The sequence below is a fragment of the Lepus europaeus genome, chromosome 14 (genome assembly GCF_033115175.1).
Source record: "Lepus europaeus isolate LE1 chromosome 14, mLepTim1.pri, whole genome shotgun sequence".
Lineage (NCBI taxonomy): Eukaryota > Metazoa > Chordata > Mammalia > Lagomorpha > Leporidae > Lepus > Lepus europaeus.
In genome coordinates, this window is record NC_084840.1 from 21,127,306 (window position 1) to 21,144,507 (window position 17,202).

General features: G+C 41.4%; 1 protein-coding gene and 1 pseudogene across 7 annotated transcripts in view; both read left to right on the top strand.

Annotated features, from left to right (window-relative positions):
• SRGAP2 (SLIT-ROBO Rho GTPase activating protein 2) overlaps positions 1 to 17,202 on the top strand; it is a 279,652-nt gene that overhangs the window by 68,349 nt on the left and 194,101 nt on the right. The gene's annotated exons all lie outside the window — the stretch shown is intronic.
• On the top strand, positions 1,669 to 2,466 carry LOC133773709 (small ribosomal subunit protein eS1-like; annotated as a pseudogene).

The following is a 17,202-nucleotide window of genomic DNA, read 5'->3' on the forward strand; positions in this document are numbered from 1 at the left end:
ACTCTAAAATGATCTGCAAGACTGAAAGTATTGAAGCTAAAGGCCAAAAACAACGATCATGTTACCTAGAGTCTCATGAATAATTCAGCTAAGTTTAATGCTTTTTCCATGGTAAAAATAAAGCAGAAATATTTGGCACAATGTAGGTAAATTATACCCCCCTTTTGGGAGGATGGTTGGTCATGAGGAATGTAAGGGAGGGTGGAGAAAAAGAAGGAATCTTTTCATATTTTTTAACTAGGTATATGGAATCTCTCATTCTGCCTCTAAAGAAGTAAGCATCGAAAAAGATTCGAGTTGGAGGATTAAGGATGTTTCCCTTGAATGCTCGCTAACGGCTGAAGATTTGGGCACCAGAAGCTGTCAGAAATTGCTCCTAAAATCATGGGGGGGGGGGGGGGTCCGAGAAATACCAAGAGAGAAGGAATGTCTGATATTCTTGGGGATAGGAGACCAGAGGAGTGTTGATCTGTTCCAGAAAATAATAGTCCCTAGGCATGAATAAAAGAGCCCATGGATGTTCTTGAAAGTTGCATGCAAATTAAATTACTATAAATCTAATAATAATTTAAAGGCATTAGGAAAACATAACAAGACCTACCAGAAGATTAGAATGATTTTTCATAAAGTGAGTGTGTTTCTTTCTCTCCAATTCAATTTTTAAATCTAGGTTTTACTATATTGATTTAACTTTAATTGAGACCTCTCTATCCAGGAGATAAAACTCTGGATATTCTGCATCTTTGGACTTAAGTTCTTATCTCTTAAATAGGTGAATTCTCCTGTTTCTTTCTACTATTCTAAAAATAATGAGGAGATAAGCAAGTTAATAGAATCTAAGAATGCTTGAGCTGGAGGAGCTTAGTGATCATGGGGTGCAAGTCACTCATTTGATAGCAACTAAAGCCTGGAGAGATTTTGTTAACTGTTCAGAATCCTCTCTAATAAAAAAGAAGGCAAATTACTATGAAAGAAGCAAAAAGAATCCAAAGAAATTCTTATTTATTAAAAAATATATGGCAAAGGAAATGGACTTGACTGGTGTAGTTCATTTCTTTCATCCTTTCTGCTTTTTATTGCTTAAAATATGAGGAGATGCCTGGCAGTTCAGCTGCAGTCCTAATGACATCATCACGGTGCTCCATGTCCCACTCACTGGTTTCTTGCTAGAGTTCTTTCTTGGATGTCAAAAGCAAGGTGATTCCTTATGGAACATCCTAAAAGTAGACAGTTTTAAAAGTCTGTTTGAAGCCATTGGAGAGCTAACAAGACAGTAAGACATTATAAAGGTAAGATCTCGTATATCGGGAATCTTGGAGAGTGGCTCTGGAAAAAATTTTCCCTTAGGGGCATCTTCAGATTCTGGAAGAGGAAGCTAAGAGTAGTGAAATAAGCCAGACCCCAAAAGACAGATGTCATGTTTTCTCTGGTTGGTTGTACCTAACATAGAGTACAAAAAAACAAAAACCAAATCCAGAGAACCTCTTTGTGTGTCAAGCTAAGCTGACATATTGTGATTTGATTGTCTATAACTCTTGTCTACACCCCTGCGGAGCAGTGTTCTATCTGGCTTTTACTTGTAGAGCTCTTTGGTAGAGGAGCATTGAGCCTGTGCTTATAAAGTAAAATTGAAAATATGTTATCACACTTCTGCCCTTTTGGCTTTCCTAGCACCACCATGGCAGTTGGCAAGAAGAAGCGCTTTACGAAAGGCAGAAAAAAGGGAACCAAGAAAAAAGTGGTGGACCCATTTTCTAAGAAAGATTGTTATGATGTGAAAGTACCTGCTATGTTCAACATGTGAAATATTGGAAAAACATTAGTCATGAGGACCCAAGGAACTAAAATGCATCTGATGGTCTCAAGGGTCATGTTTTTGAAGTGAGTCTTGCTGACCTGCAGAATGATGAAGTTACATTTAGAAAATTCTAACTGATTACTGAGGATTTTCAGGGCAAAAACTGCATAACTTCCATGGCATGGATCTTACCCGAGACAAAATGTGTTCCATGGTCAAAAAATGGCAGGCATGATTGAAGCCCATGTTAGTGTTGGGACTACCAACAGCTCTTTGCTTTGTCTGTTCTGTGTTGGTTTTACCAAAAAATGCAACAGTCAGATATGGAAGACTTTCTATGCTCAGCACCAACAGGTCCATCAGATCTGGAAGAAGATGATGGCAATTATGACATGGGAGGTACAAACAAATGGCTTGAAAGAAATAGTCAATAAATTGATCCCAGACAGCATTAGAAAAGACATAGAGAAGGCTTGTCAATCTGTTTATCCTCTCCATGATGTCTGCATTAGAAAAGTAAAAGTGCTGAAGAAGCCCAGGTTTGAACTGGAAAAACTCACGGAGCTTCATGGAGAAGGTAGTGGTTCTGGAAAAGCCACTGGGGATGAGACAGGTGCTAAAGTCGAACGAGCTATGGACATGAACCACCAGTCCAAGAATCTGTTTAAAATTTAGACTTTAATAGTGCAAATAGAAAGTCCTATTTGTGGGAAAAAAAAAAAAAAAGAAAGTATGTTATCACAAAAAATTAAAAGAAAAGGAAGGAAGAAGGAGGGGGGAGGAAAGTATCATTGTATTCTTGGAATCATATCTATGAAATTCATGAAATCTGTTCTCTATATATTAATAAAATAACTAAAAAATAGTCATAATAATAATAAAAGAAACCTAGAAAAACTTGCAGCCATTCATGTGGCTAGTGGTACAGAATGGAATTTAGGACTTGCCTAAGTGGGTGGGCCTTGGTAAATGCCTTGGGCTTCCGGCTGATGCTCTGAAAGACTGAATTAGCCCTTTTAGGAAATGAGGCCCAGCTTCAGACCCTTTCACTTCCTGATTTTGTTGATTGGATCGATGTTTTTTTTTGTTTTGTTTTGTTTTGTTTTCTTTTTAGCCACATCTCAAAAGCAAAAAAATAAAAATAAAAATAAATCCTTTTTTGGAGAAGTCTTAAATTATTTTCATAATTTTTAAATGTAAAATGCCCAGTATGCAATCAAAAATAGCCAAACTGATGACATGACAGTAAAAACTAAAAGGCATAATAGACCATACAAACTAAGTCCACATAAGATCCAGAAAATGGGAGCCGGCCCTGTGGCGTAGCTAGTAAAGCTGCTGCCTGCAGTGCCGGCATCCCATATGGGCGCTAGATGGAGTCCTGGCTGCTCCACTTCTGATCCAGCTCTCTGCTATGGTCTGGGAAAGCAGAACAAGATGGCCCAATTCCTTAGGCCGCTGCACCTGCATGAGAAGACCGGAGGGAACTCCTGGCTCCTAGCTTCGGATCAGCACAGCTCTGGCCGTTGCGGCCAATTGGGGAGTGAACCAGCGAATGGGAAGACCTCTCTCTCTGCCTCTCTTACTCTTTCTGTGTAATCTATGACTTTCAAATAAATAAATAAATCTTTTAAAAAATCCAGAAAATGGAGTTATCAGATCTGGATTTAAAAATAACTTTGCAGGGCTGGTGCTGTGGCTTAGAGGGTAAGGCTGCTGCCTGCAGTGCCAACATCCCATATGGGCACCAGTTTGATACCTGGCTGCTCCAATTCCAGTCCAGCTCTCTGCTATGGCCTGGGAAAGCAGTAGAAGATGGCCCAAGTCTTTGGGCCCTGTACCCATGTGGAAGACTCAGAAGCCCCTGACTCCTGGCTTCGGATCATCCTAGCTCCAGCCGTTGTAGCCATTTGGGGAGTGAACCACCGGATCGAAGATCTCTCTCTCTGTCTCTGCCTCTGCCTCTCTGTAACTTCACCTTTCAAATGAATAAATGCTCTTTAAAAAAAAAAAAAAACTTTACAAAAAATATTTAAGGGTATGAAAAATGTCAAGATTGATAATTTTGGCAGAGAATTGGAACTAAGGACTGAATAAAGTGAAAATTATGAAACTAAAAATATAGAAATGAAAGTAAGAATTTATTGTATGAATTTCATGAAGAGTGGGTACAGTTGAATAAAGAATTAGTAACTTGTGATATATTGGAGGAAAATATCCGGAAGGAAGAACAGAGACCAAAATTATTTTTTTAAATATGAAAAATATAATAGAAATATAACAAGTCACACATAGAAAAGATCTTAGATGTTAGGGATTGGAGGCCTAGAAGGAAACCATAGAGATCAGATAAAAGAAATATTTAGTCAGAGGACTGATAATGAACATGGAATACACACACACACACACACACATATATATATTCAAGATTTATTTGTTTATTCAAAAGGCAGAGTGGCAGAGAGGAAAGGAGAGACAGAGAGATCTTCCATCCATTGGTTCGTTCCCCAAATGCCTGCAACATCCTGGGTGGGCCAGGCTGAAACCAGGAGCCAAGAGCTCTATCCTGGTCTCCCATGTGAGTGATAGGGACCCAAGTACTTGGACCATCATCCGCTGCTTTCCCAGGTGCATTAGCAACAAGGTTGGAGTGGAAGCAGAGTAGCTGGGACTTGACATGACAGCACTCTGACATGGGAAGCTGGCATCACAAACAGCAGCTTAACCTGCTGTACCACAACACTGGTCCCATACATGGAATATATTTTAAGATAGAGCTAAGATTAAAGCAAAAATAAGAATAAGAGTGAAATAATGTAATTTATATTTGTTCTGAAAAATGGAAACAAAGCAAATAAAAATGGAAGGAGATATGGAAGGCAGGTAGAAAGGGGACAGTAGAATAAGATTGTCACAAAATTAATAAATGGATAGGAATCCAAGAATTAATTAAAAGCTAAGAGGCTAAATAGTGGTAGAATAAGTAAGGAAAACAGCTTGCTAAGGATATTATTAAATTATTAGCATAAAGATAATCACTAGAACAAAAGTACAAGCTTCACTAAAAAGAAAAAAAGAATCAAGCATAAGAGACATTTCAGACTGAATGTAAAATAATAGAAATAGTAAAAATAATTCAAAGCAGTGTGATAGGTTTGAGACAATGTGTCGATAATATAAAAATACAAATGAGCTGAAATTCACTTAATAAAGAAAAAATATTTTAAGATTAGCTCCCAAGCAAAACAAAACTCTTCAATATACAGGATACATACCAAAGACAAAAGTGTTCAGACTGCTAAAAAGTAAGTAGGTTACTAAAAGATATACAGGGATGCTTTTAGCAGTGTTATTTGTAAGACTCAAACAACTACCAAAATGCCCATCAAAAGTAGAATGGATAAATATAAATTGCAGTAGTCATACAGTGGCTATTACTATATGTAATGAAAACATATGTGTTAGAACCATACATGAATGGAACTCACAGTGAGTGAAAGAGGCACACGACAAGAGCACACAGTATATGATTCCATTTATCTGAAGTTTGAAAAGGGCAGAACCAACCTATAGTGATACTAATCAGGATCATGTTCACCGTAGCTGGTGCGTCATGACTGAAAGGGGACTCAAGTGGTCTTTGAAAAGCACTGGTAATGTTCTGAGCTCTGGTGCTGGTTTTCTTCATTTTGGGAAATTTTTTTTTACCTGGATACTTAGAGTTGTGTCCCTTTCTATGTGCATATGACTTTTAAATAAAGGCTTACATTAAAAAATATTAATACCACTTAGGGGCGAGTGTTTTGCAGGGTGGTGAGGTTGCCGTTGAGATGCTCACCTCCCATATCGGAGTGCTTGGTTCCAATGCTAGCTCTTCTGCTTCTGGTTCAGCTTCTTGCTAATGTGCATCCTGGGAGGTAGCAGGTGATGGCTCAAGTACCTGGGACCCTGCCACCCATGTGGGAGACCCAAATGGAGATCTAGGCTCATTGGTATCTGTGCTCTAGCCCAGCCTCAGCTGTTGCTGGTGTCTGGGGAATGATTCTGTGGATGGAAGATCTCAGTCTCTCCCTCTCTCTTTTAAACAAAATAAAAATAAATAAAGAGTCTAAAAACATGTAAACTATTCATAAGCAAAAGACAAGGTGTGGGGTAGAGTCCCATGGAATATTAGAGTGATCTGAGAGTAATTTTAAATTCCATTTTATATGAACACTGCCTCTAGGCACTTGAAAGCCATTTCCTTTTCTTTATGACACGTCAAGGTTGCTCCATACATTTCTCCCCACCATCTCCAAATTAAAAATAGAGTCCAAAAAAACAGGATAGAGAATTCAGAAGTAGATCTAAATACACTAAGGAATTTGGCATAGAGTAAGCTGTAAAATTGTAAAATTGGTGGGATGGGAAAGAGGAATGGAGTTTTCAATAACCACTTTTGAGACAACTTGATGGCTATTGAGGAATAAGATTAAACTATATCCCTGTCCTTCTTTTTACATGAAAGTAAATTTCATATTGATTACAATATTCATGCACAAAATAAATCCATGAAAATATTAAAAGAAACATAGAATATTTTTTAAAACCTTGAAATATAATCTGACAGAAAATTCAGAAGCTGTATAAGGAAAATTTGTAAATTTTAAAAGCTCTGAAAGATTAAAATGATATCGTAAAGCCAAAAGATGAACTAGGAAAATATTTTCAACACACAAGAAAGGGTTAACTAACTTTATAGATAGTGTTTATACAGCCAATAAAAAGTCAAAAAAAAAAAATGAGCAAAGAACATGAATTGTTGTTTCAAAAAACAAACAGCCACAAAAACTTACTGCAACAACAAGACATACAAACATAGGAAATGAATCTTGATTTCATAATAGAGAAATACACATTAAATCACAACTACAGTCTGTAATCACTTTTCACATATTAGATAAAAATAATTTCTAATACTTTGCGCTCTCATACATTGTTGACTGGGCAGTATCAGAGAGAGTTACAAATGTATATACCCTTTGGCTTAGCAGTTCCCTTCTGGATAAACTCACTTCTGCCTTTATTGCAGCATAATTTATGGTGCCAAAACATTGGAAGTAATGGCAAAAAAAGCACTGGTCCATAAATGAAAACATAACCACCCCATGGGATGCTATGAAGCCAGTAGAAAGGACACATTGATAGGTACTCACACAAACACTCCAAGATACATAAAAAAGAGGCTGGCCTTGTGGCATAGTGGGTAAAGCCGCCGCCTGCAGTGACGTCATCCCAAATGGGTGCTGACTGGAGACCTGGCTGCTCAGCTTCTGATCCAGTTCCTTGCTATGGCCTGGGAAAGCAGTGGAAAATGGCCCAAGTCCTTGGGCCTCTGCACCTGCATGGGAGACCTGAAAGAACCTCCTGGCTCCTGGCTTTAGATTGGCTCAACTCCAGCCATCACGGCCAATTGGGAGTAAACCAGAGGATGGAAGACCTCTCTGTCTCTACTTCTGTTTCTCTATAACTCAGCCTTTCAAATAAATAAATAAATCTTGAAAAAAAAAAAGAATAAATAAAAGTGGAATAGAGCTCTTTTAGAAAGGGAAGAGGCATATACACAGATGCTTATTTGTACATAGAATATTGGGGCTGTCATTGTGGTGTAGCAGGTAAAGCCACTACCCGTGATGTCCACATACCACGTGGGGGCTGGTTCGAGCCCTGGACTGCTTCACTACCATTCCAGCTCCCTGTTAATGTGCCTGGGAAAGCTGCGGAAGATGGCCCAAGTGCTTGGGTCCCTGCACCCACGTGGGCCACCTTCCACTGCTTTTTCCAGGTGCATTAGCAGGGAACTGGATCAGAAGTGGAGCAGCCGGGGATGAGAACTGGCGCCCATATTGGATACCAGCACTGCAGGTGGAGGCTTAGCCTTCTACCCTACGGTACCTGCCCCAAAATAAATCTTTTTTAAAAAAACAATATTACTAGAAGGATATATAAAAAAAATTGTAACATTGGTTTTCTCAGAAGTGTAGAAATTGGGGGTAGGGTGAAGATGGAAAGGAAATTTATTTTTCATTATTTACTATTTTGCATTTTTTCTTGTTTCCTCCAGGTGAGTGAATGTTATGCTTATTTAGTAGAACTTAAAACAGAAACAAGAAAAGCTAAAACACGTCTGTTCATAGGATTCTTTGCAGAGATCCTGTTGGTGTTTTAGATGCGTATTTGGTGTGTGGGACTGTCCCACACAATGTAGGATATTAAATTTCTCTCTGTTTGCACTAAATGCTATTAGCACTTCCCCAGACATTGTGGCAAACACAAAGTGTCTTGCAGATTTCTTTTCTTGACCTGGACCAGTGGCTGCTTGGAGCTCTATCTAGGTGCAGCTGCACCTTTATGGGGAGAAGTATGGTGCTTAGGCTTTGGTAACAATGGGTAAAAGTTCAAAAAGCAGTATGTGGTGCCTTCTCTTCAAAAGCGTGGAGGATTGGTTGTATTGTTACAGCATTGTTTCATTTTTCTGTGGAGCGCTTTTTAGCATTTTTCAAACAAAAAAAATCCTCGTGCACCAGGCACTGCCAATAGATTTTCCTGAGCTGGAAGGAACAGATGTTTCTGTTGGAAATTGGCATCTGTTGCTCCCCTCACTGGTGTGTGTGTGTGCTTCCTCCAGGGCCTGGCCCATATAACACTGAATTCACACTAGGAGGCTCTCTCCTGAGACTCAACGGGGAAGAACCTGTAAGACCCTTGTCTTCTAGGAGGCCAGAGGAGAGCAGCTGCGAGGGCGAGCTGAGACTTCCTTAGGCACGGTGACGTGGTGCTCCTGTCCTTTCCCCTTGGCAATGGCCAAGAGCTGTTTCTGGCCCTCCTGGAACCTGAGACAAAAGCTACTGAGACCCTAGAGGGAGCATAAGCCTTTAGGATTCTGTTGTCTATCCAGACCTGACAGTCCTGACACACCCAGGCGTGAAAACATCCAAGCAAGTCTTTCTTCACAGAACATACCCAGAAACAATGATTCTGTGTTTTGAGTGCTCTCTCATGCGGAGCGTTAACCAGGTACCTCCCGTTGTAAATTAATGGTTTTCTGAAGTCTGCGTGTGCACACTACAGCTGGGAAATGCCCACCTTTTCTCAATGCCGAAAATTTTCCCTTTCTGCTTTTTTGAAAACTGAATTTCTCTTATTTCTTTCTCTTTCAGTTTCCCATCCCCTGGCTTCCTCCATTGGGTGGGGCAGCCTAGAGCATTGTCTCAGAAGCATTCTGGATGATGTTTCTGTGATTTTTTTTTAAATGTTGTAAATAGCATTTATTGTTTGTTCTAATTTGAAAACAGCATGTTTGGGGACCTGTGTTGTGGTGCAGTGGGACAAGCAGCAGCTTACAACACCCGCATCCCACACCAGAGTACCAGTTCAAGTCCTGGGTGCTCCACTTCTAGTTCAACTTCCTGATAATGGGTCTGGGACTGCAGCAGATGATGGCCCAAGTGCTTGTGTCCCTGCACCCATGTGGAAGACCCAGATGGAGTTCCTGGCTCCTGGCTGCAGCCTGACCCAGCCCTGGTTGTTGCAGGAGTGAACCAGTGGATAGATGATATATCTTTGTCTCCCTCTCTCTGTCTCTCCATCTCTCTCTGTGTCTCTGCCTTCCAAATAATATAAATAAAAATTTGTTTTAAAGAAAGCAACATATTTGATCTCAAAGGCTATTTGGAAAATACAGAAAAGCAAAACGAAGAAAATAGTTATCCAGACAGACAATACATTTCTTTTAAACCATCATTTTCTCTCTTTCTTTGTAGCCACAAACTCCTTTATTTCACAGTTTCTATCTTAGCATAGCTGGGAGTTGGCACCTGCTAGTTAGACATCCCTGGAACACACTACATCATAAGAGCACTGACACAGAGCAGGCATCTCCTAGGCTGGCTCTGAGGCTACAGAGTGGGAGAAGCTCTGCATCCCTGGAGGACATTTGGCCCCAGTCTTCTCCCAGAGAGTGTGGTTTCTGGGAAGAAGGAGCAGAAGGGGTGGTGCTTGGGAGTCCTTCCTACCCAAGCGCGCTCTGTGTTTGCTTCTGGACGCGGGTGGAGGATATCTGGGGGTTTGTATTTCTGCCAGAATTTCAGCTCTGTCACTCGGGCTCTGCTCTTTGGCCTTGGATTTTTAGACTGAAACCTCTTTGTTATGAAATACTATTTGTACTGTTGAGTTTTTCAGAGTAGAAATGGAGCCACAGTGAGAATCCCTCTCCCTGTAGGATTTGGACTTCTGCTCTTGGCTGGTTCCTGGCAGATACTGACAGTAAGAATTAAGCGCAGAGGTCTGATGTCGTCTGGTTTCAGACTGACCCTGGAGCCTCTCTTGAGGACAGCAATGTGGAAGCTCAAAAGAAATTGTTTTTGATGACACTCAGAGGCAAGGTTTCTGGGGGAACTTCTCATTTTTGTAAAAATCCTCTTGTGGGTAGTTACTGAGTTGAGGAATGAGAATTTATGAGCCTTTTTGGTTGGTATCGTTTTTATTCTATCAGAAGCATGTTTCTGGAAAGATAACTGGATGTCAGGCTTGAGACTGTAGATACTGTGGGGTAAGGAGCTTTGTGTGTTCCCTTGTTCCCAATTTCTTCGCAGTTGTTCCCCCTATCCCTTCATGCAATTGGTTCCGATGGCCTAGTATCTTTCCCTGGATTCCAGACCATGATGTAGTTTTATTCTTAATTCTCCCTCTGAAAATTCTGTCTTTTCTAGATTAAGGTGGGGGAGAAGGGAAACAGGCTAATTAGTAATGATGGTAGTTAAAAGAAAGCCTTGGTGAATAATAACCCCTCTTGCAAATGATGGTTTCTCAAAGGCTGGGTTTTAAAGCTCTCTCTCACACTTCCTGCTAGTTGTCTCATCAATAAGCAGATATTCCCAGGTTATACTGGCAGCCATCTGGTTTCTCTTTCTGCCTCAGCCTCTGTCCCAGAAACTTTCCTCTTTGTCTATTCCGGGTGGAGGGTGGCAAGTAGATGCAAGGTTAAGAGTGACTTTAAGTTCTTTATTACACATCCCTAATCAAGAGCATCTCTGCCGGTGCCGCGGCTCATTTGGCTAATCCTCCGCCTTGTGGCGCCAGCACACTGGGTTCTAGTCCCGGTCGGGGCGCCGGATTCTGTCCCGGTTGCCCCTCTTCCAGGCCAGCTCTCTGCTGTGGCCAGGGAGTGCAGTGGAGGATGGCCCAAGTGCTTGGGCCCTGCACCCACATGGGAGACCAGGAGAAGCACCTGGCTCCTGGCTTCGGATCAGCGCAGTACGCCAGCCACAGTGCACCGGCCGCGGCGGCCATTGGAGGGTGAACCAACGGCAAAAAGGAAGACCTTTCTCTCTGTCTCTCTCTCGCTCGCTTTCCACTCTGCCTGTCAAAAAAAAAAAAAAAAAGCATCTCCTAGATTTCCCCAAAGTCACCTCTCCATGGGTGAATAGAGAGGCTTGCTAAGTTGTTGCTTGGGTGAGGCTCTGACCAATCGTTTTTTGTCTTCTCCCACAGGGCATAGTAGTAGGTGCTAATAAAGATATGTCAGAGTGAAGTGGTTTGAATGAAATGTAATTTGTATGTAATTCTGTATTCATAAAAAGTCTGTCCCCAGTCTGAGTTGCTTTGCAAATTGTATATCTCTGCTCTGAAGATTGTCATTTCCTGAATTTTCTTTTCTTTGTGCCTTTTCACCCACTTGTTTCCATTGTTCCAAATTTAGGTGTATTGGAAGTGAGACCAGGTGGGTGTGGAAATAACTCTGTGGAGTGAAATTTTTCAGTCAGAGGAAGGCAGGGGAGATGGCAAAAGCTATCAGAATCTTTTGTCTGGGTTTTCAGGTTAGCAGTTGGAAACTGGTAAAGCAGAAAGGATGGAAGGTGATGTGAATACCTTGCTTTGCTTTAAATCTCAATTTTCCTTGGAGCAGCCACCATCAGTGTGGTGACCACAGCCTTCCCACATCCTGGGGTTTAACCCCCATAGAGAAGGCTCTAACAGACCTGTCCCATGTGCCCTCTTGGCACTTGATTTCCTATGTCCATTCCTGACATCGTCCTACTGGGTGAAGGTAAGGTAAAAAGCCATTAGCGTTCTGTCTGCCCTGCATTTAATCATCTTCCGAAGGCAGCAATCCTAGTCCCTTTCAACTCCTTCTATGTGCGTGTCAGACTGAGCATTTAACTTCTCCTGCTTTATGAAAATGCACATTAGCTATTCAGAGACTTAATCTCCTAATGATTTGTGTGTGTTGGTAAAAAGGAAAAGCCATCATCCCTGCCTGGTATACTCAGATGTTCCCTTTGGTACACTGATGGCAGGATTTCAAAAGCGAAGGAGCATTTAATTTAATTTTGCAGATGGCAGGAGGTGCTGCAGGAAAGCTTGGTCACAATATGCCCCCTCCCAGGAGAGTAGCTTCAGTAAATTCTGGTTGCCGGAGGGGCTTAGATGTGAGGATTCTAACCCTCTGCCTTCCCTCTGTTATAAAATGTGTTTTTTTGGTGATTGGGGGAGGGCAGCAAGAAGGAGGGAAGAAAATTGCTTGGGTTGAGAAGCCAGTGACTGATGTGAGACTGCATTTGTAGCAATGTTGCTCAGGACATATGGATTATTACCAGATTAACCCATTCCCTCTTTAATTGTTTTATGGCCTCATCCTTCTGAAATTGCTCCCTTGTGACCAGAAATCCTTTCTGGAGGCTTTCCTTAGGCTGGGGTCTGTGCTTGCTGATGAGAGAGACATCCACCTGACCCCAGGACCAAGTTCCTGAGACTGGAAAGGAGACAGATGAAGTCTTTTAACTTTGCTTATTTTATTTTGGGGTGGTGTCTTGCCACAGGGAAGCAGGCTCAAGATCCTGACTTAGTACTCCATAGCAGCTGGGGATTTGCTGCCCAGTCCTGTTAAGGTTTCTGGATTGGAAATGCAAGCTGTTGGCTTTTAGGCTACCCCCTGCCGCATAGTCATAGATCACTTTTGTAGACCAATAGACATACCCAGTATCTTGGTGCTTTTCCGTCTAATTAGTAGGTAAATTCCATTTCAGAGCCTTGCTGTTCTATAAGGAAGTCTGTATTAAATAGGAGCAAACATATTTCTTCATAAATCAATCTAGGTGGTGCCATAGGCATTAGGACTCGACACAAGTATCTTCTTAAAACTTCTGTTTGTTCCTGCTTACGTAAAGGTAAATAGAAATCACTCATGGGTAAGTTGTGAACTTTTAAAAATTGCTCAGTTTTTGTGTAGATCTTTCCTTTGCTCTTTTCCTTTCCTGTAAGGGTGGCTACCAGTCCCACCCTGCGGGTAACTCCTCTCTCATAAAAAGAGGAGGATCTGATATAATTAATTTATCCTAGAATTTTGTGTGCATGAACATTTGCATTTCATTTATCTCTGTGAATAGAAGACCTTGGGTTTTTGTTTTGTTTTGTTCTTTTTTTAGCCATTCCAAGTGGGTGAAGAAATGCTTATATCCCATGCTATTGACGTAACTTGTTTCTTTATTCATTCACTCATTTATTCCTTCAGATATTTATTGATCATGTATCAGACACTGCTCTAGGTGCTTTGTTTATTTCAGTTAGTAAAACAGAGATCTCTGTGGGTTAGCATTCTGATGGAGGAGAGAGACAAATAAGTTGCCTTTTTTTTTTTTTTTTTTTTTAGATTTCTTTAAAGTTAGGGTGACAGAAGAGAGTGACAGAGAAGGATGGAAAGGGAGACAGAAAGACAGAGAATCTTCCATCTCCTGGTTTACTTTCCAAATGCCCACAATAGCTAGGACTAGGCTAGGCCAAAGCCAGTTGCCAGGAACTCCATCCTGGTCTCCCACGTGGGTGGCAGGAATCCAAGTCCTTGGCTCATCAGCAGCTGTCTCACAGGCCCATTACCAAGAAGCTTTGTTGGAAGCAGAGGTGGGACATGATCCCAGCCACTCTTAGCCCTCTGTGCCACAACATCCACCTCTAAATTGCCTAGTATTTAGGAGGTAGTAAGTACAGGAAGGGAGATCAGGAATGCTGGATAGTGAAGTCAGGATGCATTTTAAAATGGGGACTAGGGGTGCTGGTGTTGTGGCATAATGGGTAAAGCTGCCTGCTACAGTACCAGTGTCCCATATGAGTGCTGGTTTGAGTCTTGCTTGCTTTGCTTCCGATCCAGTTCTCTACTATGGTCTGGGAAGGCAGTCCTTGGGCCTCTGCACCCTTGTGGGAGACCTGGAAGAAGCTCCTGGCTCCTGGCTGCGGATTGGCCCAGCTCTGGCTGTTATAGCCATTTGGGAAGTGAACCAGCAGATGAATCTCCCCCCCCCCCTTCTCTCCCTCCCTCTCTGTTTTTTTTTTTTTTTTTCAAATAAATAAATGAGTCTTTTTTAAAAAAATGGAGACTGGAGAGCTTTAGGTGTGGCTTGATAGAGTAGGTCACATTTGTGCAAAGATTTGCAGAAGGTGAGAGGGTAAGCTCTGTGGGTATTAAAGGAAGAGCTTTCCAGACAGAGCAAAGGCCCTAAGAGAGAGCCCTAAGGCCCAAGTGTGCTCAGTATATTTGAGGAATTCCTAGCAGTCACCGTAGCTGCAGCTGAGTGGTCCAGCCTGGATGATTGGGTTTACTAGGAGCTAAGGTCAGAGTGGAGGGCGCAGGGTGCTGGCGGGGACAGAGAGGAGATGCCATTGGCTTTTAGTCTCTTTATATCATAGCAGGTACCATCAGATCTTACAGCTTTTCTTCTCGGTCACTATCTTCTCCGCCCTGAGACCTCTCCCGCAGGAATTGAGAGTGGGTGGTCGGAGGGTGTGTACAGGGGAGGATGTAGAGAAACTCATATCCAAGCCTAACTGGAGATCTGGAACCTACCCTTGCTGTGACTTGGAAAATTGGTGAGATTCTTCCCACCCTACTCCCCTTCCCTGGCACACAGACCCAGCAGGCTGCATAGCTTAGCTCAGCCTCTCCCCTTCCTCTGCTTCAAGAATCTCCAGTACTCAGTATTTTTGACATATTTGATGTTATTTTCCTCCATTTCTGAAGCCTTGTCCCCACCGTTGACCCTTTTACCCCAGAGAGTACCCTGAAACACTTTTCTGTGCCACCTACCTGCTACTTTCTATTTCTGGAAATGAACTTTCTAATAGCATCTCATGAAATGCAGTAACAGAACTGAAAGCACTTTGAAACACAAATTTCAGGAAGAGCTCAGCAGGCTGCACCCACTCTCTTCATCACACACCTTCACACCTGCTTTTAAAGCATTGTTACCTCCCCAGCACCTTGCAAAGCGGTCTAAAGGTTGAATTAAAAGGAATGCATAGCCAGAGAATCATTTCACTTGGGGCAAGGGGTCTCTCTTGGCCTGATTGTATATCTAGATCCAGCCTAGTCCTGACCTTTTCACCCAGTCTTTGTGTTTCTTTGTGCTACAAAGTCCACAAAGACTTTTGTGTGGTTTTCCAAGGGAAGATGTAGAGTGGTTTATTTCAGATGAGGATTTCATCTTGTTTAGTTGATCTTTGTATTTGTGTTGTTTTTAAGAGCTGTTGTATTACTGCTTAGAGTTTCCAAAATGATTTTGAAAACAGGGACCAGAAAGAGCCTTGTGTTTTTCCAACTGTAGATTGTGATTTCTTTGCACAGCAGGTTGTGAAGCCAATTTAGATGACTGCTCATCAGCTTTTTAAAAAAATGTAATGGGATATGATTTTTAAATTTATCAAAGTGGATTGAACATAGAAAAGGTAAATATTGAATGTTGTTGCATCAGACTTTTTTAGGAGTGTATGCATGCCATGGATACATACCGGGTCAGAGTCCAGTACTTATTATTATGGGCTGTGGTCAGAAAAAATACAGGAACATTGTCTTAGATTGTCCAAAAGTTATAAAAGGGATCTTCACAAAGTTCATGGAGAATGTGAGCAAAGTGTGCATGGCTTTGAAATTTTTTTGCACCAAAACAAACTTATCTTTAATTCCGTTTTTCTGTGAACATTTGTCAGTACCCTTCTATTTGGTTATATGTGACCGATGAGAGTGGAGGAAATGTGAGTGCCTTAGGAGGTTGAATTCTGGTGAAATAGAAGTTCAAGTGATAGTTTTGGTTAGAAAAACAACCGGGACTGCGTTTGTTACTCTGCTATGAAGGTGGAAGCTGCTGTGCCAGGACATTATGCTGTTCAGGTCAACAGGAACTAAGCTTGTTGTTCCTCTCTGCACAAAGAATTGTGCAATTTCCAGCAGGAACTCCCCTCTGGAGGTGGAGAGGGAAGGGGAAGGAAGAGTGGAGAAAGAGGCAATTAGGCAGAGGTCTTCATTGTGAGCTTCGCTGACCCAGGATCTGTACAGAGTTAATTCCGAGGCTTTGTTGGAATCTGCCAGAGATTCATTGTTGAAGACGGGGAAAGCACAAACTCATTTCCATTCATTTCAATTCAACATTTATGCCAGTTCCGCGCTAGGTGCTAGGGATGTAACAATGAATAAGACATGGTCTTGAACGTGTGGTGCTCCTGGTCTGGCAGGGAAGACAGATGTAAATTGCTAATTATTGTACATTGTGCTGAGTGTCATAATAGAGAGAGTGTGTAGAATGTGCTGGGATAGAGCTCATGAATTAGAGGAACTGTGCTTTCAGCCTTTCGTTCTTTGAAATGCTCCATTTCATAATAAAGACCTGGGATGGGGGGTCTCTACAAGTTGAGCTAAGTCCATTGTATTGGAAAGGAAATTGACTTTTCTAAGGGAATCAGTCTCATCTAGTTAGGCTACCATGTTATTTTGTGATTTTTGTGTCTTTTATGCTTAAAAGTGTTCTAATGTTTCAAAAAATTTTAAAATAAGTTTTGATATAATCTCTGTCCAGAAAGTCGAGAGACATGAAATAATTTAAAGTGATTTTCTGTAATATTCTTTAAAAATGCTGACAAACATAGTAATAGAAACTTGAGTGCTTTTCTCTGATGGGACCCACAACGCTTGGCTTTGACTTTCTCATGAATCTTTAAAATCGGTGATAACTTTTGGGGACATGTAAAGCCACGACCAATTCTGCAACGATAATATCAATGCAAGTCACATAGTCCATGCAGGGTCTAGAACCCAGGTCTCCCAACACCAGGCTGATTTGCTGTCAGCTGTATTTGGCCAAAGCTTGTCAGCTGTATTTGGCCATGACTGTGTAGCCTAGCCAGTTATGTTTTAATGTCTTTAATTTGGTTTTAATTTTATTTAGTTCAGTGTTTTTATTGTTAGCTGACTTGGCTCTGGATTTTGTTGCTGCCTAAGCAAATTCTGAATATGCCCATTTATGGCCCTGAAAGTAGGGTGCTGTTTTTTTCTTTTTTCCAGAGGTATGAAATGGTCAGACATATTGTACATTATGAAGCCT